The 27,879-nt window shown below is 38.8% G+C and overlaps 1 long non-coding RNA gene across 1 annotated transcript in view; it reads right to left on the bottom strand.

Annotated features, from left to right (window-relative positions):
• Nucleotides 1-10,839: 10,839 nt before the first annotated feature.
• The window catches only part of LOC144333164 (uncharacterized), a 407,439-nt gene continuing 390,399 nt past the window's right edge, over nucleotides 10,840-27,879 (bottom strand). The window contains exons 3-4 of the long non-coding RNA XR_013401607.1: nucleotides 21,817-21,890; nucleotides 10,840-12,329 (exon numbers count right to left, since the gene is read on the bottom strand). This is a non-coding gene — a long non-coding RNA (uncharacterized LOC144333164). The remainder of the gene's footprint in view (nucleotides 12,330-21,816; nucleotides 21,891-27,879) is intronic.

The raw sequence follows: 27,879 nt of genomic DNA, 5'->3' as shown, positions 1-27,879 counted from the left end.
TCTCAGGTCTTCAGACTGGAGCTGACTTATACCCATTGGCTTTTCTTTACAGGTTGCAGATCGTGGGACTTCTCAGCCTCTATAATGGTGTGACCCAATTCCTTATAATAAATCTCTTCCTATAGATCCTGTTGATTCTGTTTCTTTAGTGAACTCTCACTAATACACCATGTCTCTCAAGCCCTTGTAGATAGCTACCATTGCTGGAACCATTACTTTGTACCAGACATGTGCTAAGGTCTTTGCTTATTATCCATTACAACTTTTGTGTACTCATTACATATGAAATGGTATACTTGTTTAGTACCAGACAACTTGCAATGGGAGAAGCAATTTTGTTTTAAACCACTATGTCATCAGAATCTAGCTAGTCACTAAATGGCATACAATAAATGTTGAATGAATATTTTTAATTGAAAATTGAAAAGGAGATCTCTCCCAGGTCTTATAATAACTAAGGGGCCTAAGTAGGATTTGAACCAAAACCTGACTCCATAGCCCCTGCTGTTTGCATTTACTGTGTAAATGCATTGCACTGGCCCTAAGCCCAGCAGAATATGCTGCATCACGACAATTACTGAGGGTGGGATGGGCAACAGGCCCTTTAGTTCTGCTGTCTGTTCAAGTCTCCGTGCCTAGTCCTTCCAAGATCCTTGGAGTTAACTTTCCTCGCACTACTTCCTGGCTACTTTGGCAGAAGAAGATGCCAAGTGCTTGTGGTTTCAGGCCCAGTTCAATTATTACCTCCTTGGGAAGACTGTTATAACTCCCCTAAGAGTGGAGATATTCATGGCCTTCTTTGTGTGCCATAGCCGATGGTGAAGTGAAGAGAACACCTGATTGGGTTGAGATAATTTGGAACTGAGTCCTGACTCCACCTCATGGGTGTGACCTTGAGTAAGTCACAGTCTCTCTGAGCTTCAGACTCCTCATTTGTAAAACAGATAGCTTTGCCTGGCACTCCAGGGATGTTTTAAGATCAAAGTCAATGCACTGACATGTAAAAAAGTGTTTATAAAGTGTAATGTGCTGCACAAGTGTTAGCAATTAATTTTAGAGGTCGGGCTGAAGTCACAGTTTGAAGACACAAAGGAATGGACAGTTCAGATATGAAGAGAGATGTGGCAGATATTGTGGCTATCTTAGTAAATTCCTTCCACCTTTTCCTGTCCAACTCATGAACCTTAAGTCAGACATTCAACCATTCATTCATTCATTCATTACTTCACTCATCACACATTCACTGAGTGGCCACTTGGTATCAGGTACTAAACCCTGAAACTACTTAAATAAGTCACATAAAATCCCAACCCTTCCTTTAGGAAGCTCATTGTCTGTTGTGAAGGCAGACAATTAAAAACTTATAAAATATCTAACCCTATTTTGGTGATATATTCCTTTATACCAGTCATTCAAAAAATCTTTCACTGATTACCAAATGTCTTTATTTGCAGCACTCACATTTACAACCCACATTTCCTATTTTGTTTCCAGGTGTTACAACTTATTGGTTATTTCATCTGGCACTTTCATCAAATTAGTTTTATAAAATTTTACTCTTTTCATTTCCAGTTTTTACTCTTTCTTCAATATTTCCCAAGATTCTTTGTATTTGGAGATTTTCAGTTTTGTCTCAAAGCAATAATTACATCTAACACTTATATTGAGCTTACTATGTGCCCAGTGCTATTCCAAGCACTGAATGCACATTAACTTAATTAGCTGCCTATTTGATCTCTCTTCATTAGTCTCCTTAGTATTTTTCTAGTTTCATAGAGTTCTTACAGTTCTTACAAATTTTAAACCTTTGATTAAAAACATAAATGTGTAACAATGCATACAATTATATAAGTAATTAAATCTTCAGAAACTCACACAATTCTTATGAGTAGTTCTCTGCTCTGTATTGCACCACACGAAAGGGACACATTTACTGTTACATGTTGTAGAAATTCTAAGCGTACTTTAGAAAAGATTACTGAAAATATGTCAGAAACACATGCATTTCTTATAAATGGCCAGCAGCTGTTTGTGCCTTGACAGTATCAATATTTATAGACTGATGTAGATTTCATGTGACCACTGGCTGCAGTGTTTGTGTGAAAAACCCACCCACCTACCATTAATTAGGGGAACACACCTGAGTGCTCTAGGGCCCTATTGAGGTAAGGAGGGGAGAGAGAGATCTGACAGGTGGGACTGGAGGACTGTCCAGGAGCTAACACAACCTAAGTATGAAAGACAAGGAGGAAGAATTTTGAAACATATTAGTTTTCTAGGGCCACCATAACACATCATTCAACCACTTTGAATTGTAATTGACTTATTACTAAAATGGGATAATATGAACTAATTGGTAGGAGTGTGTCTGAGTTAAATGGAGAAACTCATGTCAAGAGCCTACTATAGGCTCAAATCTTCCACAATGCTGCCTAGGTAGTTAGAACTTAGATCTCCAGATAGCTCAAGAACCTGAAAACAAAACAAAACAAAACAAAAACTGAGCTGATTCGGAACCTGCCAGAAGGAGGCCTTCTAGACCCACGGAGCAAAGAGATATTGTCATAGCATTACAAAGGTTGAGGGTTTTTTTTTTCCCCCTTTAAAAAATTACATTAAGGCTCCTCTGAGTTCAAATGAAATGCATTCCCATGATAATACTCAGAGCTTAATGTTCATAACATTTCAGAATAAAAAAATCAGTTCTGTGTTTACTTTGTGCTTATTAAACAGGAAAAAGATGAAAGGAGCAAATAGAGGAAAGACAACCAAGATTATTTCCAATTTCTCGAGATATCCCTTCCACCTGGCTGCTTTGATAATGGCATAGCAGCAAACAAAGTCTGAGGCTACATGAGACTCAGAAATAAGGGAGAAATCACTCAGTCCTGTCAGCCAGATATTTCATTTGCAGGGCAACAAACAGCCAAAGGACCAAATATTAGGGAGACTGACTTCGGATTTTAATTGTCTTAAGTTTTCACAGACCTGCAGAATCGCAGTAGGGAGGAGATCTTGAGAGGTCATTTGGAACCCGTGCAAATTTTAAAACTCCTCATGTCGATTATTTTAAGAATGATGTAAAAAGAAATGTTATAACTTGTTGCAAGAGTCCATTCTAGTGTTCGATAATCCTCCCTTGGGAAAATTTAAAGCTATGCGAAGTGATTATTTCTGCGAGAAAAAATGTCAGTTATTTGTTTCACCCTAAGGATAGACAACATGGGGTCTATTTATATAAAAGGATAGGGTTATCTACTAAGATATAGCAAAAGTTACTCTGTTTTTAGAATCCAAAGAACTGAGTTCAAATCTTTATTTATTTATTTTTTTGAGATGGAGTCTCACTCTGTCACCCAGGCTAGAGTGCAGTGGCGTGATCTCGGCTCACTGCCAGCTCCACCTCCCGGGTTCACACCATTCTCCTGCCTCAGCCTCCTGAGTAGCTGGGACTGCAGGTGCCCGCCACCACACCCAGCTAATTTTTTTTTTTGTATTTTTAGTAGAGATGGGTTTCACCGTGTTAGCCAGTATGGTCTCGATCTCCTGACCTTGTGATCCGCTTGCCTCAGCCTCCCAACGTGCTGGGATTACAGGCGTGAGGAGTTCAAATCTTAATGCTGATACTTGCTAGCCACATGACCCCAAGCTAATTACTTCACTTCACTGAGTACCATTTAATAAAAGGGAGTCCTGGCCTCAAAGCATCCTGGGCACCCCACGTGAGGAGGAAGGAGAAGAGATGACCAAATTGTGGAATTAAAATATACTCTGCTATTTTACCACTGAAATATCCATGGATTTGTTGGTGTGCTATTTTTGTTATTTTTAAATAACCAAAATTCTAGGTATTAATATCTGTAGAGCAAGATCGACAATTTAATTATTCAAATTGTGTGAAGAAACAAACTGATACAAAGCCTACCAGTCTAGACATGTCCAGATCTTCATGAATTGTAATTAGCAACCATATTATGGTCCTGCAAAACTCCTATTGAAAGAATAATTATTGCTGCAGTTCAAAAAATTTCTGAGAAAACAGAACATGAATGTGACAGTATGGAAATGGATACAGGGACTTGTGCATCAGAGCCACCAACTACATATGATAAAAATACAGAAGATGTAGACTTATCAAATATATTTTCTTTCGTGGGGGCGGGCAGGAAACATAGCTCCTTGTCAATACAAAACCTATGTATAGTCTTTATTGGGATGAGCATGGAAGGAAGGGTTGTTCAAACAAAAATTCAAAATTATCAAATAAGAAATAAAATTATTTAAAGTTGAAATTCAGAGGAAAATATTTAGGGTTCGTTCTTAAGTGTCTCTTCACCATTCTTCTGACTATTCACAAAATCACCAGAAAAGCTTTTTCAGTAGCAAGTGAAGCTTGCATAAAAATATATTTGCAAATCATTGATGTCACTTGAATAATTTCATTTTTTAATTAGCACATTTTAAAAAGAGCAAGTAACATTTTTATTTTCAATTTCCATAATTAACTGCATTTTTCTAGTTTATATGCTATTTAGTTTATGGTTTGAATATTTAACTTAGTGATTTACATCTATAAATAATTTATATTACAGTTATGTTTACCTTTTGCAAAATTTCCCTGATGTTTATATCATCTTTATATGCTTTTGTATTTGAAGTATATGAAATAGCTTTGTTTCTTTGAACCTTTTACTTTATAAATTTTGTGTGCTTTCAAAATAAAATCCTGATAGTATGTAAAACAAAAATGGAAATAACAGAATTGTTATCTTGCCACAGACTTGGCAATCACTAAAATGGAGTTAGCAGACTGAGATTAACCTGACATCCGGCAGCGAAATGTACCAGGACCCAAAGGAGGGGTCAGTAGCCCAAATCGCAGAGGCGAAGAAGACTGGCTTTTTTTCCTCACTCAAGGCTGATACTTTCCCTGCTCCATACCAGGACACAGGGTCCTCTGATAGATTGGTAATCGGGTATTAGCATCAGGAGACGTGTCAGAGTTATTGATCAGGGAAGTGGGAAGAGGTGATATCAGGCACAACAAATGTTCCATTGTAGGCCTCTGAGGGAACAGTCTACAGGGAGTAGAAGATATTGTCTGAGGGATATGGGATTTAGGGAGGCCATGGACCTGGTATACCTAAATTGCAGAACTGCTGTAAGAATTAAATATTAGAGAGTCTCCAAAGGACTCGTATCATCATCCCACATGTGTAAGAGGGTTATTATAATGTAGTGCTGCATAGGCATGGAACTTGGTACAAATTCTACTCTAGTATAAATTATTAGTGGAGTACTACTCTAGTATACATTATTACCTGATGTTTCTAAATTAAAGTGTTATTAGAAAAATAAATCTTTAATAGTGTTTATGTGAAATTTGCTGTGTGTTTATCGTGAGTGGACTTCTAGTTTGACATGGAATTAGGATCAGCCACAGCAGATGAAAGGTGTCAGTATCAGTACTCTATGAGACTAGAAGCAGAGGGGAAAGTGGTAGGTGACTAGCATGGTGGAGGAAGCTAAAACTCTAAGATAGGATGGAGATGGGGTTGGATGGCATCAATAAATTCTCAATTTCACTGCAGAAATTCAGCACCAGGAAGACACAGACAGAGGAAGGTTGGGGTGGAGTTGAAACAGTGGGGAGGAGAATTGTGTGACAGTTGTGAGGGGAAGGAAAACTCAGGAGAATGGAATTCTCACCCATGGTAAGAGGAAGTCAAGAGATAACACCTAAAATTGACAAATCAGAAAATAGCAATGTAAGTGTGTTATTTAGAATGGAGTAAAATAACAGAAGAAAATGTCAAAATAATAAAAGTTTCAGAGTGGTGGGTATGTGGGAAGTAAGGAATTGTTATTCTCTGACAGGAGTCATAGTACTATGTGTTTTAAATGCATCATACGGATACTTTTTTAAAAAAAATTTAAAGCAAACAGAATGTACTAGATTCAACAGTAGTTCTTATTATGCTGTATTAGGTAAGACCAAAGATATGATCAACATGGGAAAGGTTAGTAATATGATTTTTCTAAAGCAGACAATAAGTATTCAGTAAACATGGCTTATCTATATGTTTTACAGTTCAGAATATTGTTCTCTAAATCGGGTTCAAAGCCCTGTATCAAGTATGTCAGGATCTGAGCCCCGGAGTAGAACTCTGTCACTTTAGCTGTGGCTTGATGGAAGAGTAAGATCGGAAGCAGCTGTGTCCTGTTGTCTAACACTGCAGGGCTGGGGCTGTGAGGAGAGGAGAAGGCCAAGATGACACTTCTCATTCATGAATTCTCAAACTTGAGCACGCGTCTGAATAACCTGGAGGGCTTGTGACAACAGAAGGCTGGCCTCACTCCCAGGATTTCTGGTTTAGTGGGTTTGGGATGACGCCTGACTTTCTTTATTTCTAGCAAGTTCCCTGGTGATGCTGATGCTGCTCAACCTGGAACCACACATTCATAATCATTGGTCCAATGTGTGGTGGGCAAGTGGACCGCAAGAGCAGGCTGCTGAGGACCGGTTGAAGGAAGAATGCTGTTCCTGGAAAGATGTTTGAATAAGCTTTGTGCTGGGAAGGGAGGGATAGAGCGGGGAATCTAGGTATACCATATGTTTTCTAAGGCTGGCATTGTAATGTCTTTTAATAATCTCCTTGGCTCAGCTCAACAATCCTACTTTAAAGAAATGTCTGATTCCCACAATTCTAATAATATGTGCCCAGAAAAGAGCCCGCCGATGAAAGTCTGAAAAATAGATTCAATTATCCTTCTTCACTATTGAACCTAAGCTATGCCATTAGAGGAAGGGAAAGACCTGGAGTGAAGCACACGTACATTTTGCCAGGTATCTAAGAAGAAAGAGAATAGCATCAAAGAAGCGGACCTAACCTGGGAGTGACTGAACAATCTTTTAAATATGATTAGATCATATAACATTTGTCAATATTTTTAATGGTCATACTAATTTGCTTTGTCAGTCCACATTTTCTGTCTCACAAGAGTCTATTGAGACCAGAATTGCAAATGTAAACTTACAGTGTGCCATGGCTTGCGCATCCTGGACCGTGGGGTTAATTTAGGCAGTTAGCGCACAAAGGCAGGGAAACCGAAAGTAAGAAATCCTAGGTTCAAGACCTGCCTCTTTAAAGAAGACAGCTAGCATTTGACAGACTTTAAGGTCAGGTTGGTGTGACCCTGAAGAGTTAACATCTCATAGCCTCAGTGATCTCATCTTCAAAATGAAGACAATAATGTAAGATTTAGCATAGTACCTGGCACACGGCATTGTGCTGAAAGAATGTGAGCTATAATAGCAGATAAAAACAAGCTCTTTAAAGTCAGATGAGGGTTCTGATCTGGGCTGTTACTTAATAGTGGCTCCCTTGGGCAAGTTATTGAACCTTTCTAAGGTGTAAGTAATTGTGTTAAAATAGGGATAATAATATATAATCTTTTAGGATTACTCTAAGGATTAAATGAAAGCAAATATAATAGTATGCATATCCCTTGGCAATATTAAGCACCCAACAAATGAAATGATCACTACAGATATGAAACCTAACCCTTATAAGTACTAGTTTTCCTAATGTGTAAAAATAGAACAAATATCTACCTTACCTTCTTCCAGATTTGGTTTGAAGCTGAAATAAGAAAGCTGAAAGAATGAAAAGAAAGAAAGAAACTTCATTCATTCAACAAATGTTTATTGCGCATCTTTTGTGTGCCAGGACTGTTTTAGGTGCCAGCAATATCCTTGTAAACAAAAAGGTATAATGAAATTCTTGTATTCAGGAATTTATACTTCCCCCAGTGGAATGGAGGAGGAAAAGAGGAATAAACAAATAAATATGGAATGGTGGTGAAAATGTTTTAGAGAAAAGTTAAACAAGGTACAGAGTATGGAGATATGGCAATGGGGTGGGGAGGGTATACTATTTTTTATAAGGTAGTCAAAGAAGAAATAACCAATAAATGGCATTCGAGCAGAAATCTGAAGGTTATAAGGGGTAAGCCATGCAGATGCCTGGAGGACAGTCTAGGTGGAGGGACAGCCAGTTCAGCATCCCTGAGATGGGAGCATGTTGGGAGTATTCATGGAGGTACAGGGGACCGGGCTGGCTATAGCAGCTGAAGGAGGTGAGGACATTGTGCCATGAATCACATGGGAACTGAATTGTGTCTCCCCAAATTCACAAGTTGAAGCCCCAACGCAAACATGATGTTACTTGGAGATAGAGTCATTAGGGAGATAATTAAGGTTAAACGAGGTAATAAGGGCAGCACTCTAATCCAGCGGTTCCCAACCCCCAGGCCATGGACTGGTACCAGTTCATGGCATGTTAGGAACCAGGCCGCACAGTAAGAGGTGAGCGGCAGGCAAGCAAGCGAAGCTTCATCTGTATTTACAGCCATTCCCCATCACTCGCACTACAGTCTGAGCTCTGCCTCCTGTCAGATCAGCTATGGCATTAGGTTCTCATGGGAGTGTGAACCCTCTCATGGGAGTGTGAACAGGGGATGCAAGGGATCTAGGCTTTGTGCTCCTTATGAGACTCTACTGCCTAATGATCTGTCACTGTCTCCCATCACACTCTCAGTTGCAGGAAAACAAGCTTAGGGCTCCCACTGATTCTACATTTTGGTGAGTTGTACAATTATTTCATTATCTATTACAATGTAATAATAATATAAATAAATTGCACAATAATTGTAATGTACTTGAATCATCCTGAGACCATCCCCCTGACCCTGATCTGTGGAAAATTTGTTTTCCATGAAACCAGTCCCTGGTGCCAAAATGGTTGGGGACCGCTGCTCTAATCTAATAAAACTGGTGTCCTTATAAGAAAATGAAGACACCGGAGCACTCTCTCCCATTCACTCCCCGAGTATGCATAGAGGAAAGCCCACATGAGGCTGCAGTGAGTGGGCTGCTCCCTATAAGTCAGGAAGAGAGGCCTCACCAGAAGCCAAATTTGCTGACACTTTGATCTTGAACCTCCTGTTTCCAGAATTGTGAGAAAATAAATGTCTGTTGTTTAAGCCTTCCAGTCTGTGGTATTTTGTTATGGCAGCCCAAGCAGGCTGGTACACCGTGCTAGGACTTCAAGATGGGCTGTCATTAGAGGGCTTTAAACAAGGACAGGAGGACATTTGAAAGGATACTCTTCTTCTGTGTGTAAAATATGGGCACAAAGTTGAAAGCTAAGCAATCATTCAGGAGGTCCTTGCAATAATCCAGATGAACAGTGATAGTGGCTTTGACCAGGGTACTAGCAGTAGAGAAGGCAGTGAGGACTGGTTCAACCCTGAATGCAGTTTGTGGGCAGAGCCAACAAAATGTGCTCGTGGGTGAGATATGGGATGTACAAAAGACGGGGGTGGGTCAAAGGCGGCTCCAAGATTTCTGACTGAGCACCTAGAACACTGGAGTTGCCATTTACTAAGATGGAAAAGGTTGTGGAAGGAATAGCTGGGGCAGATAATCAAGAGTTTAGTTCTGAATTTTCTTGAAGTTTGAGTTGCCAGCAGACATCCAATGGAGATGTTTGAGGATACAGATGGAGTTCTAAGTTCAGGGGAGTGCTAGGATTGGAGAGAAATGTGGATGGATAATATAAATATGGATAAATATGGATATCATTAACATATGGATGGTAGTTAATGAGACAGGATCATAAAAATTTAAAAAAAAGTTACCTATTTGTAAAGCTGTGCATAAATTAACTGGGGACTTTGCATATTCTTCAGTATGCAGGGGTTTTTTTTTTTTTACAGCAATCTCACAATATTTTTCTTCTTTGTGCTTTACTAATATTTCATACCATTTAAAAATGGGATAAAATGCGATACTTACTATCTACTAATACTTTATGTATTTTGCTCTTCCCATAACATGTTACAGGAATATCTCAGTTGCCAAATCTACTGACAGGTGTATCACCTATGTCATACTTAACAATGTGTTCGGTATTATTCAAGCAACTGGGGAAATAATGAAAAAAATGCATTCCCAGCTTCAGTGAGTCATATATTTTCAATGGAGTATTGTCAGCATAATGATAAACATATGCATGGGGAATCATGGAATCCCAGGGCAAAGGTAACTAATCTATTCTGTAGGAGCCAGCAAAGAATTCCCAGAGTAGGCACCATCTGATCTGGATTTGAGCAGAGTGGTGGGTATATGCAGGTGTGTGTAGGGGCAGCTGAGGTCATCATGCAGTCTGAGCACCAGCAAAGGACTGAAAGCACAGCTTGGTATGTGTATCAAATCCAAGGCAGGTCAGCGGGTGGGGGTAACATGAGAGGCAGGGTTGATAAAGACAGGATGCTGGGACTCAGACAAGCACCAGGGTATGAAGATCTTCAGATTCCGTATTAGGGAGCATGGATCAACTTCAATCTTGGAAAGGAGGTAGAATGTAAGAGGGCATTAAATGTTTTTAGTAAGGGGAGTGCTTACAAATTAGTAGTAGGCATCACAGACATCTTAAGGCAATAACAACAAATAGTGGAATATCTTTGTGTTATGAAGGTGTCCTCATATATAACTGATAAAGATAAAAACTTGCAAGGAAACCAGTCTTCAACAATAGGGAAATGACTAAATGAATTACAGTGGATCTACTTAATAATGGAGCATTTACTCAATGGAATATTATTCAGTTGTTTACAATGATTGTTACTGAGAGTATTTGGCAGCATAGAGAAACACTTTTGGCATGGGTAAAACAAACTAGGCTTTATATTTATATGTATAATCTGATACTAGTCATATAAAATGAAATATAAAAATGTATAATGTAAAGACTAGAAAAAATAAATATACCCAAGTGAGTGATGATGGTTTATTTTATTTTTTTGCTAATTTCTAAACTCCATAGAATATGTTTAGATTAGTATGAACATTGAAATTCATGAATACATAAATAATCAAAATGGTACTTACAAAAACATGACATTTTGTTACTTTTCATTAATAAAAACAATAAATCATGTGTGATAACTTTATTAGAGTTAAATGAGGAGATAAAAATCAGTGTTTATATATTTTTTCATTTTATAAAGTACATGTTTTCAGCAGTTCTGGGCGAGGAGTGTCAGAGGATATGGCTGAGATCTGTTGAGAATGATGTCCTCTGCAATGGTGTGCAAGTCTCTGCTCTTCCCCAGACCCTACCACACAAACCATCCTTCTCCCAGTGCTTAGATCTAGCACAAATGCTCTCATCATCATAACTCAGCTTAGTTTTAACCTCATCTCAATAATCTGTATTGCTGGAGGGAAAGGTCTAATGCTCAGGGTAATCACCTATTTCCTAATCCACAGGGATCAAAGACACAGTTCATGTTCCTGAGGAGTCCGTCTAATGAACTGGACTTCAGAAGACACCAAAGCAGTGAAGGAAGCGGCCTGAGGAATACGTAACTCACCAAATGGCAAAGGCAGGAAAGGGCATTCCAGGTAGAAGAAATGGTATGGAAAGAGTTGGATCTTTTCTTGTAACAGTCATAGGTAATCCAGTGTGGCCAGAAACAAATACAAGGGTGTAAGTGGTGTGTGTGTGTGTGTTTGTGTGTGTGTGTGTGTTGAAAGGTGGGGATGGAAAGAGAGGATTCTACAGATAAAGCCAGGAACTTTATAAAGAACTTTAATAAAGAACCATAAAGTCTCCAATAAGGAACTTTTCCAGTTCCAGTAGGCAAAGGGGAGCCACTGAAAAGTTTTAAGCAGAGGAGTCGCCTTTTCATATTTGTAATTGAGAAGGATACTCAGAGGGCAGTGTGAAGGAGGGTTTGGAAGGAGTGAGACTACAGTTGGAGCACTTTAAGAAGCTCTTGAGAAAACAATGTGACCATGAACTAAGGCAAAGCCAGCAGGTGTGCCCTCTTTCATTCAACGAATACTTACTGAGTATGCATTGTGTATTGTGCTCAGCACTGGGGATGTCTTCTTCTGAAAGGGATTACAGACAAGGTCCCTGCCCTCAGAGTGCTTACATTCTAATGTACTGGAGAGGGAAGAAAATGTTTGAGTCTGTTTCGGAGATAGAATCAACAAGTACTCTAGAAACTCCCTTCAGTGCTGAAAAGACAAACCACACAAAGTTCCACAGAAATCACATTAGATAGGCCATCTTTCTAAAACTTGTAATATTCATCCTCCTAATTGCAGATAAAAGAAAGGTTCCCAAAATACTTGGAATAGTCAGGCTTTAGAGGCATGGACTTTCTCTCCGGCATGTGAAGTTGAAAGTTCTTGGTTTGAATGGTTCCATCAAAGGCCACAGTCTGCAGAAGCATGGCGCTGGAGGAAGTAGAGGCTGTGGGCAGAAGATGATGACAAGAGACACAGGTCCTGTGTATTACAGGTTTGCTCTGTGTGTCATTTGCTATGTGACTTAATGTGATTTACTCATCATTTGGGGCCTCAAATTCCTCATCTGTCCAAAGGGAAGCTGAAATAGATCATCTCTGAGGTTCCTTAGATTTCTAAAATTTCCTGATTCCTTTTTTTGTTAAAATGTCCAGCTGAGGGGTATGTTTCCAGTGAGGTGGTATACTCCTATTAATATTTTATATCTAAATGTGTTATATTAACTTATGTTTCTTAACCAATTATATTTTGCCAAGTATTTTCACATATATATCACCTCTTACTCTTCACAACGTCTTCTAATTTCCTTTTTTACAGGTAAGGGAATTGAAGCTAAATGAATGAGGGAGATGTCCCAAGAAACCAAGCTCACACAGCTAACAAGAGGCAAAAGGAGCCTTAAGTTAGATTTTCAGCTTCACAGCAGGCCCTCTATCCACTTCAAAAAGCTTATTGCATTCCCCTGAGAGCCTATTCCCTTGTTCTAATCAATCCATGTTTAGGATATAACAACTCAAATAGGGTATTAGATAAGTTAAATGGGTTCAGCACTAAGGACTCACTAAAAGAGAAGAATGGCTACATTTTATTGAACCTAATTTGTGAGCCATCTGGGAACATTACCTTCAGTGGGACACCCAGAGCTAGTGTCCCCAGCGGAGACACTGATAAATAAAGACACCAGCATTAGAGTAACATTAGAGCTGCAGAGAGGTAAAGAATCTAGGGGCATGCAAGCTCAGGAGAGTCTTTTTATTTTTCCTGAATGCACTTATAGAAAGAGACATGCTTGGCTTAAATGAAGGCTGCTGTTAGATGAAATTCCTATAGAAATCTCCTTTGGAAGCATCATCTTGCAGCAAATTGGACACTCCCACAATGTTTGGTGTCTGAGTAACTTAATCTTGGTGACTGCGTTCAAACTCACTCCTGTCATTAGTGAGTTAATTAGTGTCTTAATTTCCTCATTCTTAAAACATAATAATTATTTCCTCTAAGGTTGCTATAAGGACAAAATGAGCAAATTGAGGCCTGGGAGTGGAGGTGGGATGGGTGAGTTGGGGTTAGCTCATTGCAGGGGAGCCAACCAGCAGAGCTTTCTGCTTCACACAAATCTCCACCTCACTCCCTTTCCGACTTTGATCTTACATTCTTATATAACTGACTTAGTCTAAATTTCTGGTTTCTCTATGGATAAAATCCAATGTTCCCTGCTGAAACTCTCTTCCAGTTTCCTCTTTTTTTTTTTTTTTTTTTTTTTTTTTTTTTTTTTTTTTGAGATAGAGTCTCGCTCTGTCACCCAGGCTGGAGTGCAGTGGTGCGATCTCCGTTCACTGCAAGCTCCGCTGCGGGGGTTTACGCCATTCTCCTGCCTCAGCCTCCCAAGTAGCTGGGACTACAGGCGCCCACCACCACAGCTGGCTAATTTTTTTGTACTTTTAGTAGACATGGGATTTCACCGTGTTAGCCAGGATGGTCTCCATCTCCTGACCTTGTGATCCGCCTACCTCGGCCTCCCAAAGGGCTGATTCCTTTTTTTCATAATTCAGTACCCCCAGCGTAATCTCTGAATGATACTTGTGTCAGGCTTATTTGTCTATGATCTGTCCAGAGCAGATACTCTCCAAGTCTGGTTGTTGGTATTCAGATCTTTTCCTTTGCCCTTTCATGATCTATCCTCTCATCCTGTATCCTTCTCTGCCTCCTTCCTTCCAAGAAGTACTTAAGAACTTAGAGATCACCCGCTCAATTATAGGCTCCGAGACTTAGGGAAACTGTGAGCAGATGGCAAATTTCATCCGCATAGGTCTGGGTTAGAGTCCTAGTTCAGCAATTCACCAGCCATGTGACTATAAGCAAACCGCTTCACATCTCTGATCTTCTGCTTGTTTACTTACAAATGCAGATAACAATAGCTTTCTCACATGTCCAGGGTCTGAGTTATTATAATTAGCATCTGGAAGTGCTCAGTGATTTTTTTTTTAAGTTATCAGAGCTAGGTGCTAGATGCAAAACAAACAAACAATGAAAAAACATGTCTCAGTACTATAGGAAAATGTAAAGAGTGAGAGAAAAATGCAAACAGACAAATATATACCATGTGAAGTGATTTAATAAAGAATCTCCTGTTCCCCAAAGGATATAGACATTCCATACAGGAGGATTGCTGATATTGTTTATCTACTGGAAGCTGATTCCCTGGCTGTTAGGTGCCTACTCTGAAGTTGCTTGTCCCAAGCAGTAGGGAGCCTGTGTTGACCAGGTGCCCTGGAGCACCTCATTACACATTCTGGCACCACTCTGCAATAACAAGATCCACTTCCATACATCTCCCCTCTACTCTACCTCTTTGCTCAGCCTTCTTGATTTGAGCTTATTATATATCCCCTCCCTCCCTCAAGCCCCATCTTCTCTTATCAACCCTAGGTGTCTCTTGGATCAAATTCATTTTCTCCCCAACACTAAAAATAAAAATCCTCATGTTACAACTCCATCCGTTGCCTGGAGATAACATTCGGCTCTTCACACACAGGCAGACCTTCTCCAGCTGTGCCAATTTAATCCTGTTCTGTTGCTTCCTTCATTTTGAATAGGATACCTTTGGCAGGTGAGGTGTTATGAACATCAGTGTGTTAAATCTTTAGTAGAGAATAATTCTCCTGGGCATTTTTTTTCCATATCATTTTGTCCCAGATGCTGTCATAATGTCTGCTGGTATCTCTAGACTTTCTCCATGAGTTCCTTGGCAATTCATTAATACCTGTGCCCCTCACACAAATATTACTTGAGCACCTACCATGTGCCAGATGCTGGACTTCAGCACTTGTTTGATGCTTGTAAGATAGGCAGGATGTGTGCTGGGGGAGGACAGTGGGGGAAAAGCCAGCTATTCAACTTTGGCTATTGTTCACATATAAATGTGTGCAGGGGAGCAGAATGAGGCTTGGTCATCAATGTGGATTTCAGCTGTCACCTTTTATCCTCCACATCTCTGTCTGGGGGCAATATACCTGCCAATTATGGAGATTTTTCTAGCCAGGTTTGTGCACTCACAATTGGCTGCCTATGTTGCATTTTAAGAATAAGATGTTCCTAGAGTTACCTCTTCTCTTTGCATGGATACCCTCTGCTTGAGAGGTCAGAGGCTCTGGTCTTTGAATGGATAGTTACATGATTCATTCATAACAGTTTCATTTAATTTAATCACTTGGCTGTGTTCCTATTTAAAAGTCTCTTACTTAGAGCTTTTAGTTCCTCATTTGTAGTCAGATTTATAATAGATTGTTCTGTCATGTCTGCTTTGCACTTGCTTTTATGTTAGTTATTAACTGGTTTAAGGAAGAGAATGTTTAGTTATTCTTTCATGTTTCAGTGTTTTCCCTTTGTGATATTTTTGATATACAAGGACATTTTACATATACTCTTATTTAAAAGGAACCACTATATATTCAATTTCTTCAGCTTCTTCAGGAAACAATTTAGGCAAAAATTTACTATGGTAGATCCTGAATAGTATGCAAATTTAGGTTATTACTACTTCAAGATATTTATTTTTATTAAAAAATGTGTCCTGATTTGCCATTCCATTACAAATTCTTAAGCCCGACACTGGTCACAATTGGAACTTCCCTAACCTAGGCTTGGGCTAATCCGAGATCGGGTAGATGGATTCAAGTTTCAAGGACCTCAAACATCTAGGGATGCTCAGGTTTCAGTGGACTCAGAGAATGTCTGAAAATAGGCTGGTCAACGATTAGTGTGCACATTTCACAACTGAGAAAACTGAGGCCCTTAGAAGCTAAATAAACAGATGCACTCTGTGGTGACCAGACACAAACAAGGGTCTTCTGATTCTAAATTCTCTGATTTCCTCTTTTCCCTCTATATCACCTTGTGCCTTATCAACATTCAGAATCAAGGCATTACCTTCAAAAGGCACAGGGAGGATGAAGAGGAAACAAGTATGGCAAAATGAAATGGTCAGAAGAGCCTCTCCAGCCATAGTACTACTTACGGGGTTAATTTTATGAGGAGCCTGATTCGGAAGTTCAAAAAAGGCGAGAAACTAGAGAGAATGAACTGGAATGGGTGAGGTCTGTGGCAGTGAGAGGTGGTAAGATGCTTTAGGGCTGAGAGGGGCACAAATCCAGAAGAGAAAGTAGGATATATCAGGGCTGAAAAACATTTTTGGATTACAAGGTTAATTTCTTTTTTGCTGTATTACAGAAAAGGGAGTCATAGAGGGAAGCGAGAAAATAAATGGGCTCCCTTATGAAGTAGGGAATTCTCTATTATAAAAAGCTCATGCCTGTCTGAATCAATCAGGGTTCAACCAGAGAAGCAGAAACAAGCACTTGTAGATGATGTATATGTGCATGCACATATGTGTGTCTATGTGTATATATATATATATACACACACACACACATATACACACATGCCCACATATGTACATACACACATATATAATCTATTAGTGGTTGGTTCTGTTCCACTAATGAATAAATGAATACATTATATAATATATATATTTTATAACTATATGTGCACTATTTATTTACTAGAGAGATTTGGTCTTATGCAATTGTGGGGACTGGTTAGGCAGTCTGTAAGTCTGTTGTCTCACATCTGATGCTGGAGCTTGAAGCCCACTGGGCAGGCCATTAGGAAGGGAAAATAGGTTTAAAGGGGGAAATTGAGAGCAGTTCAGAATCTGGAAGCATAAGCTGAAATCCCATGAGAATGAATGAGAACCTTGGTTTTTACTGCTTCACAGCTTGATGATATGGGTGACCTGTAGAAGCCAGAGTCTTTTGTCAAAGAGCTAAGCACACACATCTGGACATGGCCATGGAGAAGCTGAAGGAGAATCCAGGGAGGGGGAAAGCAGTTACAGGCCCACATGCTGCTTCATGCTACCAAGGTTCATCTGGATCCACAGATGAGCAACAGCATGTGAGTTATAGGATGGCTGCCACCTCCCTTCTATCCTCCTATATCCCCCAAGTCTCCCTGTGGCCTACCTAACTGAAAACATACCAAGAAACCAGATTCTTGGTAATGTAATTCAATCTAGTTACATTGGTATATTACAAAGCTACCATGCTATTCAGGAAGGAATATTGTAGCTGGCAGAGGGCTGACTGAGATGCTCTCTGGAGGCTCAGGAGAAGCTTAGAAACCTAGCAGGCCTTCTGACTGTTTAGCAGTCAGTTCATTCTCCAGCCAGGGAGGGTTCCCTGTGCACCCAGGGATTTAGCTACTGTCAGTGTCTCTGCCCTTAGGAATTTTCATTTTATAAGACCAGCTATACAGTAGGAAAGAGTCTCTTCAGCTTCTCCCTTCCTTGTTGTCAAAAAGATGAACGTATCTGCCCTTTGCATTTTAAAAGTTTACAAGAATGTGTTTATTATTATGAGCACTAATAACTGCCAACATTATAAGTCAAGACTATGTAATGTTCCAGACCCTTTCACATGCATTATTTTGTTTAAGTCTTAGAACAATCCTCTGTGGAAAGTATTATTGCTACCTTCATTTTCCTGATGTGAAACTGAAGCTTAAAGAGATTGATTTGTTCAATGTCAGACAGCTGTTACGTCTTGGGGCAGAGATTTGAATCTAAGACATTCAGCTTTGAAAAGCAGCATCACCACTGCCACCAAAAATAACAGAGAAGAAAGGGGAAATTACCACCTGGTTAAGAGCCCTCTCAAAGTTTTTACAGTTGGGGCCTGGATATCTAGAATCTTCTACTTTCTTTCAAATTGGAAAATGTATGATTCTATAAGAATGAAGAAGAAAAGTAGAAGGGTAAGTACCGGTAATCTGAAAAAATAAAAATAAAGAGTCATATAGGAGGCACTAAAGGGAAGAATTGAAGAAAGGGGAGAAAAGAAAAAACAGCAAGAAAACATTTTCCTGTCTTATTACCATCTTATTACCCAAATGGGAAAGGCATACTATCTCACCTATGATGGCTACAGATGAATATAAAGATGGACAAATTAAAACAATACAATAAATGAATAACCAATGGCTCAATTATGTCAACTGAAGACTTTCGAGTAATTCTAAAAGGTAATGGCAAAAAAACAAAACAAAACAAAAAATCCACAAGAGAACACTAAGGAATGAGGATAGTTGCTTTAGCAACTATTCAGAATGCATTCTGAACCTTCTCAGGACAGGTCCCTGGGCTACTACAAGAGTGGCTAATGAGGACAGGCAGGTAGTCTACCACGTCTAGGACACAACAATAGCATGAAAGCCTTTGAAAATCACTGAACACATGCTGGTGTACAAAATTCTGGTTGCTGCTGGGCATGGTGGCTAATGCCTGTAATTTCAGCACTTTGAGAGACTGAGATAACAGATTCGCTTGAACCCAAGAGTTGAAGATTACCCTGAGCCACATAGCAAGACCCTATCTCTACAAACAAATGAAAAAATTAGCCAGGTATGGTGGTGTGTGCCTGTAGTCCTAGCTACCTGGGAGGTTGAGGTGGGAGGATCGCTTGAGCCCAGGAGGTTGAGGCTGCAGTGAGCCAAGATCATGCCACTGCACTCCAATGTGGGTGACAGAGTGAGACCCCATCTCAAAAAAAAAAACAAAAAAAAACAAAAAAAAAACCCCAGAAAACAAGCCCCAAAATTCTCTGGTTGCTGAAGAAATATAACAGGCCAAGTGTGTTTCTCTCTAACCAACTGTGGCTCAGTGCTGCTGTATGCAGCTGGTCTTCTGTGGAATGTCTGCCTCGAACCCTTCTTGCCCAGCACAGACTGCTCATCATTGAGGTCCAGCTCAAGTAGCACCCTTTCTCAGTACAGTTCCAAGCATTGCTCTCCTGGGCTTATTTCTGTCTGCTCTATATGATTATTGTTTACCCATTGAGCTCCTTGTGGGGAGAGATTGCATCCTCCTCTTTTTGACATTTCCATTAATGACAGTACAAGCACCTAGGGAACACTCTGAAGTGTGGAGTCACTGTACTGTTCCCTATTCTACATGCTTGCCACCAGGGCTACTGAAGCATGGAAGTTCTTCCTTGCAAAGGACTCTCAAAGCTCTCTTTTCTTATCTTCACTGACACTGCCCTAGTTTACTTCATCATCTCTTTCTAGGAATAAATGAATAACCTTCAAACATTGCCTCCACTACCTTCAGCAATGCATGATTTTATCAGTGATGCACCTTCAAATAAATGATGTGTCTCTATTTCGAAAGCATAGGATGTTTTCCAGTTGGAGAGGTGGTAACTTCTTGGGACTTCCCTGGAGGCGAACATCCAGGGCTCCCACCTTCTCCAAGGGTAGGCTTCACTTACTTATTTTCTTTTTCCCCAAACCATGTAAATAATGTCTTCCTAGAGAAGTCCTCAGGTCAACATTTGCTCTTCCTTCTTTGGCTTGTTGATTTACCATTCCTAATTGAACAAGCCAGGAGGTACTACCGAGCCCCTTAACCTTGACCCAAGCAAGAATGCAGACCACTGAGTTTCCTCAATGTTTGAGAATGAATACTTTTAAAACAGAATATACCAATAGGTGATAAGGATACCACACACCCAGATGCTATTTCCTTCCTTCAAAGCTCTTCTGGCACATTGATCTTCTTAACAATCACAGAAGATAGATATTGTTGTTCCTGCTTTATAAATCATCCAACAGAGGCTGGAAGGACTATGGTGCCTTGGATACGGCCTCACAGGGGCATAATGGCAGAATTCAAATTAAAACATTGAATTTCCGAGTCTAGGTAAGGCACATGTATGAGAAAGCTTTTACTCCATTGCTCTCAATGCTTACTGATTTTAAACTTTTAAGTCATCACAAATCTATATATTTTCAACCTCAGTCTATAGGCAGAATTCATTAAAGAGATTTATTAGACAGGCAATCTAGAAAAGATGACTGTTTTCAGAAGCTACTGCTCCCTAGTCCTCCTTAGGTAGAAAACCTTAATTTGTCTTCCCAAATTCCCTTTACCTCAGAGAATAGCTTTGTGGATGGAAAGGCAATAATAAAAGATCAAACTCAGTCCAGCATCAAATGATCAGCCTTTTCTCTCTATTGCAGCAAATTACAGGTTTCCCCTAGGTCCAGCAGTTACTTACATGGTGAAGTTCATCTGAATAACCTGGCCAGCCTATGGTGGTGGTGGGGCAGAGGGAGGAGGCAAGTGTTCCCCCACCCCAACCCCATTTCTCATTGAACTCTACTCATTAGAGGAGGCTGGGGTGCAAATCAGCTTAACATGTCAATAAGCCACCAAGGAAATACAAAAATTGACAGCTGAGGAATCCCAGCTCCCAACTTCCTCCACTATAGAAACCCTCAGTAAAAAGGTTTCTCAGCTTCCTCACCAGGTCACTTAAATGAGTAGTGACATTTGAGTCCCTCAGAGTAATTAATTTCCTCTGTCTCCAATAGCTTCTCATATTTTAAATGAATTTTTACAAGTCTCAGATCCTGCAGCCTCCCTGCTCCTTCTCCAGTCCTGTTGTTCCCCAAGGTACCATAACAAATAGCTCCCACTCATATTTGCCTTGCAAACTCACATAAACTGGAAATGATAAATATATTATCTGGGCTTTTAATGGACCATTGTTTAATTTTCTATGCTTGTCTGGCTGGGGAAGAGATGAATATTACCTTGTGGAGAATAAGATTTCTATTCCATTTAAGGGGGGTTAGGGGTAATCTATGGCAGAAGAGCAATGCTCTGTTCATCCTAATAGGCAGTGCTGCTAATTAAAAGTGTGGGAAGGGACATCCATCCACCAGTCTGTGATTCATTCAGCATTATCCCCAGTAAACAAGAAATAGATATTGGAATGAATGCTTCTAATTTGTCAAAAGAATAGGCGTTTTCAATTGTGCCTTCCTGGCTCCTGTATGAAGTACATAATTCAGTGTTGCCATCATTTAAAAGTTTAGGACGTCAAAATAACAGTACTTTCCCTTTGTGCTCATAAATCTGCAAGCCTGTTTTCCATGTTTCTGCATTTATCTTACATATTGTTTGACTTTATTTTCCACAGTTGAGAATAGTTTCCTCTGTTGGTAAGTATATTGAAATGGGCGGTGGGGTGGAGCAGTGCATTTAAGAAAGAGAGCTAACACAGTTCTGTTGAAAATCAAGCCCATCTGAGATGATCTATTAGAAGTGGCTAAAACAGAGGCAGGAAAACCTAAAGATCCTAATGACATTTTCTAGGTACTTAAAGAAAAGACAAAAGAGAATCAATATTCTCTTCCTGTAACGATAAACACAAAGTCGACTAGAGAAAAGCAACCCGAAGCACTAATTCCAAAGGCTCCATGAACCCTCTGATGTGTTTTAAGAAGGAACACAAAATACAAAAGCTACCACTTCGAGAGAACCCAGAGATATTTGTGGGAAATTTTTCCAAGGAGAAAGATATATTTACCCTTGTGTTGTGCAAAAGAGTTCTTCAATCATGAAGACTGAGAGTCAGGGCTCACCACCATGTCTTCCTGAGTGCTGAAAACAAACAAAACATGATATTAAAAAAGTAAACATTAATTATTTAATGGTCTTGTTTTTCTTCTCTCTCAGTCAAGAAACATTTTCTAACTTCCTCCCATACACCAGGCACTGGAAATAGAGAGATGGATAAAATAAAAATACAACTGACAAAAAATTCAACAAACACAGACCACTGTGCATGAGGCAAGAGGTAGTCACAGAATGCCTCTTAGAAGAGAATCAGGATATGTGTGTCTGTTTGCGTCTGAGATACATACATATGTACATACATACATATCTATACATACACAAAAGAGCATAAGAATTTTTAAAGAACTTCCCCACATTTGTAATTCATCTGACTTTCTAAAGAGCTTGGGCTCTCTTGCCTTGAGATCAGTAACAGGAAGGCACTGGAGAAAATGTTGAGTCTGAAAAGCGATCAGACCCTTTAATCTGTAATTCAGCTTCTGCATTCCTTCTTCTTCGTCTTCTTTTTTTTTAGAGACAGGGTGTCACTCTGTTGCCGATGCTGAAGTGTGGAGTGCAGTGGCGGAATCATGGCTCACTGCAGCCTCAACCTCCTGGGCTCACGTGATCTTCCTGCCTCAGCCCCTTGAGTAGCTGAGGCTACAGGTGTGCCACCATGCCTAGCTAATTTTTGCATTTTTTTATAGAGACAGGATTTCACCATGTTGCCCAGGCTGGCTGGATTCCTTCTTAAGGAAACAATTATGAAGGCAGACTGGTATTTATGCACAGGGATATTCACCATAGGGTTATTCGTAAGAGGGAAACACCCCACAGAGGAATAAAAAAAAAAAGTTGGTATTTCTGCGTAGAAGAATAATATGTACATATAAAAACAAATTTTTAAATGTTGAGTATCTAGAAAATATATTTTGTATAATGTAACAAAATTGTTGATAAAGTTTAAGCTTCTCCATGGGTTGGTCCTCAAAAATAACAGTGGTCATCTTTGGAATATGATTGCAGGTTATTTTTCCCTTGTTTCTTTATGCTTTCCCAATTTTCTACAGAGAGCATGCATTATTCTTCCAGACAGAAAAGAAGCAAACAGAAGTTTCAGCTCCAATATCACAATTTCTGTATCACTTCTCTCAATTAGTTGGGGACTCCCTATTCCCCAGGAATACCTCCGTTCTGAAGGTAACACTGCACTGGAATTATCCATTTCCATCTCTGCCTCCCATGGTTGTGAGTGCCTCTGATAACGTTTTTATGCCTTATTAAACTTTGCTTCCCATAAACCTAGTCAGAGACTGGCACGATTGTCATTCCATCAATGTTTGCTGCCTAAGGGAGGAATGAAGGTGTGAATGAATGAACAAAAGAATTAATTAATGAAATTGACCTGACGAAAATTATACTAAGAAAATTGTTCATTCAAAATAATCAATGACAATAAAAAGTGATGTTCCATTTGGATTCATAAAAGATACAAGAAGATGGAAAGCAGGAAGGCAGCAATTTTTCAGAGCAGTCAGTAAAACAAAAAAAACAGATCTTATGGTTAAAAATATACACACACACACAAACTCGATATAATAAAATATTACAGCCTAGTGATTTTCCAATGTATTCCAAGACCAAGAATCTGTTTAAGGCAGGAATATTTATCTAGTAACAATATCCCATTACAACAACTCAGTTATTTTACACATTTGGAGTTACATATATATAAACTAAGTAGAGGCTTATTATTAGTTTTAATCAGAAATGAATGGTCGACTCCCTGTTCAAGGGAAAAAAGGTTACAGGATAGATTATTGTAGTGCTTTTCAGAAATTCAACTTAGTCTACTCATAAAACTAGTGATATATAGCCAGGGTATTAACATACAGTTATATTTTTCTGGAGGTAGACCTGGTTTAATTCCCATTTTTGTCTTTTAAGAGTTAGGTAACCTTGAACAAGTTATTTGACCTCTCTAAGTCTCAGTTTTCTTATACATAAAGTGGGATAATAAGTCCAACCTGACAGGGTTATTGTAGAAAACAAACAAAAAAATGACAGAAAGCATGGAATTCAAAACAGGCTTCAAGTTCATATCTTTTTATGTAAAGACCTGGAGCTCTTAAACACACATCGATCTTCCTTTATATTATATGCCTAAAGTATGCTAAGCACTCTACAAATATTTTCTCATTTAATCCTCATTATATTTGGTGTTAGTGAAACCACCTTTGCAAAAATCATATCAGTGAGAAAATTACGGCAGTGAGGGTGATCTGACCTGACCAACTCTCTTCTTGCCTTGAGTCTTCAAGTTGCCCTTCATTATTTATGGGCTTAAACCAAGGTCACTTTGGGAGAAACTTAATTTGTAGTTTAAATGATAATAGCCTTCCCAAATCCCAACCACCTTTTAAAGCTAATAAGAAACCAGAAGGCTAGGAGGATAGAGAAATCTGAATTTTGCTAAGGTGAAATCATTGCTAGCCATTATTCAAAGTTCACAAGATATGCAACTTCCCCAGTTACTCCTGCAGATAACATCACTATTGCAGAACCTAAGAATGGCCTTTTGAAATAACTGTTCAGTTTTTTTTGCATGTCTGATGACCTGTGGCTCCACCTGGACCCAGCAATCATGTCTGTGACCTCACCTGTGACCAGCACTGCAGAAGGACCATTTCTCACACCCCTATGATTGTACCCCAATCAATCAGCAGCAAGCACCTATTGCTCTAGCCACCCCCACCCCTTCCCCGAAACTACCTTCAAAAAATCCTGCCCCAAAATCCTCTAGGAGGCTGATTTGAGTCAGAATAAAATCCCAGTCTTCCGTTAGCTGGCTCTACGTGTAAAAAACTCTCTATTGCAATTGCCCTGCCTTGAAAAATTGGCTCCATCTGGGCAGCATGCAAGAATGTAATCATTGTGTGGTTACATTAGGAAGTCCTGTTTTCTACTTATAATCCTCTGATTTCTGTAAAATTGGAAGAAATGTCCCCTCTTTCATTTCTTATTTTAGTTATTTAATTCTTCTCTCATTTTTTCTTAATCTAGTTAAAGATTTGTAAATTTTGATCTTTTCAAAGAACCAACTCTGTTTCATTTATTTTCTCTGTTGCTTTTGCATTCTCCATTTTATCTTATGTTTCCACTTTAAATAAGAGAAAATTGATGCTCAGTATTAAACACTTAATGAGTGTCTGAGCCAAGTTTCAAACCCAGAATGTCTGGTTCCAAAACCTAATCTCATTAACCGTTATGAAAAGAAGGCACTAAATCTGGGTTTGGACACAGGCTTTGACTCACACAAAGTTCAGTTTACAATTTTACCTTGTTGCATTTTGTTATTTGGAATGCAACAACTTGAATTTTATTCCCTCTTAAGTCCCACTTAAGTGCCTCCTACTTATTTTCTTATTAAATATTTCAAGCATGAACCTGAATATAGACATAATTATAACAAAAACCTATGTACTGATGCCAGCTTGGTCAGATATTATCATTCTGTCTTATTTGCTTCAGATCTTTTTTTAAAATATAAAACATCGTAGAAATAAGCAAACTCTCCCATGAATTCCTTCCCAATTCCACAAAGATAACAACTCTCCTAAATTTTCATGCAAAATTTTCTGTTTCTAATACAAATTTGTATTCATAAACAATATATGCTACTGGTTTGCATGTTTTAGAACTTTATTTAGATGGTATCCTAACTGTAGGTATCCATTTAAAGTCTATTTTTTCTAATACTATATTTTCAAGATTTTGTCCATTAGAGATAATTATTTTAACATGTAGATAGTATTTTATCACATTTATATTTTAGCCTAATGATCCATATTTGATGGTATTTGGGCAGTTTCCAAATTTTGCTAACACAAATAATGCTGCAATGGACAACGTATACTCCTTGGGTACCTATGTGCGAGATTTATTGGTGGACGTGTTGTGCCATGGAGTACATGCATCTTCAAAATTATTACTTTTATTTTTGAGATGGAGTCTCGCTCTGCCCCCCACCGGCTGCAGTGTAGCGGCACTATCTCAGCTCACTGCAACCTCTGCCTCCCCAGTTCAAGCAACTCTCTTGCCTCAGCCTCCCTAGTACCTGGGAATACAGGAGCCCGCCACCACAACAGGCTAATTTCTGTGTTTTTAGTAGAGACAGGGTTCGCCATGTTGGCCAGGCTGGTCTCAACTCCTGACTTCAGGTGATCCACTTTCCTCGTCCTCCCAATGTGTTGGGATTACAGGCCTGAGCCACTGTGCCCGGCCTATTAGATATTGCTCTACAGAGTGACAGCAGCATGTATACCAATCTGGTGTTAGTTCACATCATTACCAGCATTTGGTATTGTCAGATCAGATTTAAACATTTTTCCAATTCGATAGATATAAAATATCTTATTATGTTGTAGCATGTATTTCTCTACATATTAAAATACAATAGTGAGATAGAACATTCTTCTGTAGTTTATTTAATTGCCTATTTAGGTTTTCCCTTCAGTGATTTGCTTTTCCATATGTCCATTTTTCTATTGGGTTGTTATAGAAAAGAGACAACACACACTAAAAATAAATAAATAATAAATAAACAATAGAGAGAGAGTAAAACACCTAGTATGTCAGATGGTCATATGTGCCATGGAAAAACTAGAAGCAGAGAAGGGAAGAAAAGAGTGCTGAGGATGGGAGTCCCATTTTTAATGGAGTAGTTACGGAAGACCTCACCAGAAGGCAACATTTAGTAAAGTCCTAAAATAGGTGTGGGCACAAGTTATAGGAAGAGGATACTAAGTAGAGGAAAGAGCAAAATGGTAAAATGATATTATTTGACTAAGATATGTGGTGGTATATGGGGGTGTGTTATAATTATGTTCTATACTAAATTTATTTGTTCTCAATACCAACTTTTATGTGGGTATATATGTTGAAAATATTTTTCCTATGTGAACATTTTGTTTAAAATGACATATTAAACGTTTAAAATTTTAATGTAATGAAATATATTTAATTCTTCTCTCATTTTTCTTAAGCTAGCTAAAGATTTGTAAATTTTGATCTTTTTAAAGAACCAACTCTGTTTCATTTATTTTCTCTGTTGCTTTTGCATTCTCCATTTTATCTTATGTTTCCACTTTAAATAAGAGAAAATTCATGCTCACTATTAAACACCTAATTTTCCTTTAAGGTAAGTGCTTCTTTTTAGTTTTACTCAATAAATTCTTTCTTACACCTGGTTCATAAAGACCTATAATTACTTCTAATATTTTTAAAGTTATGCTTTTGATATTATTTATATAATATAAAGTCAGAATTAAGTAATCTTTCTGTATAGCTATGCTTTGTCCTGGTATCATTTATTTCTCATTTCATCATTTCTACATTGAAATAATGTATCTGTGATGACAAAGTTTCTACTATGCACAGTCTGTTTTGGGGCTCTATATTTTGTTCCACCAGTTTTCTATTTCTGTGCAAATATTCATGCTATCTTAATTACTATAATTTTATCCCAAATTTTCATAGCCAATAAGGCATATCCATCCATCCATCAACCAACTATATACATTTCCATCCATCCATCCAACCACTCATCATACATCCAACACATCCATCTATTCATTCTCCACCCTACATACTTCATCATCAATCATCCATCCATCTAACCATCTATCATCTATCCATCCATTCATCCCCCACTCTCCATTCTTCATCATCAATCATCCTTCCATCCTTCATCATTCATACATCCACCTATCTATTCTTCCATCCACCCATACATCATTATACATTCATAAATATTTGTTGAGAGTCTAACTGCACCAAACGTTGATTTGAACACTGGGGATTTAATAACAAACTAGACTTATATTCCTACCCTTATGGAACTTGCATTCTGGGGGACAGATAAAGACAATAAACAAATAAATAATTGAATAGAAAGTATGTCAGATGGCGATAAGTGCCATGGAGAAACATGAAGCAGGGAAAGGGGATCTGGCACACGTTACTGACTGAAATA

This window comes from Macaca mulatta, chromosome 1 (assembly GCF_049350105.2).
Source record: "Macaca mulatta isolate MMU2019108-1 chromosome 1, T2T-MMU8v2.0, whole genome shotgun sequence".
Lineage (NCBI taxonomy): Eukaryota > Metazoa > Chordata > Mammalia > Primates > Cercopithecidae > Macaca > Macaca mulatta.
This window is presented reverse-complemented; position numbering and strand designations above follow the sequence as displayed.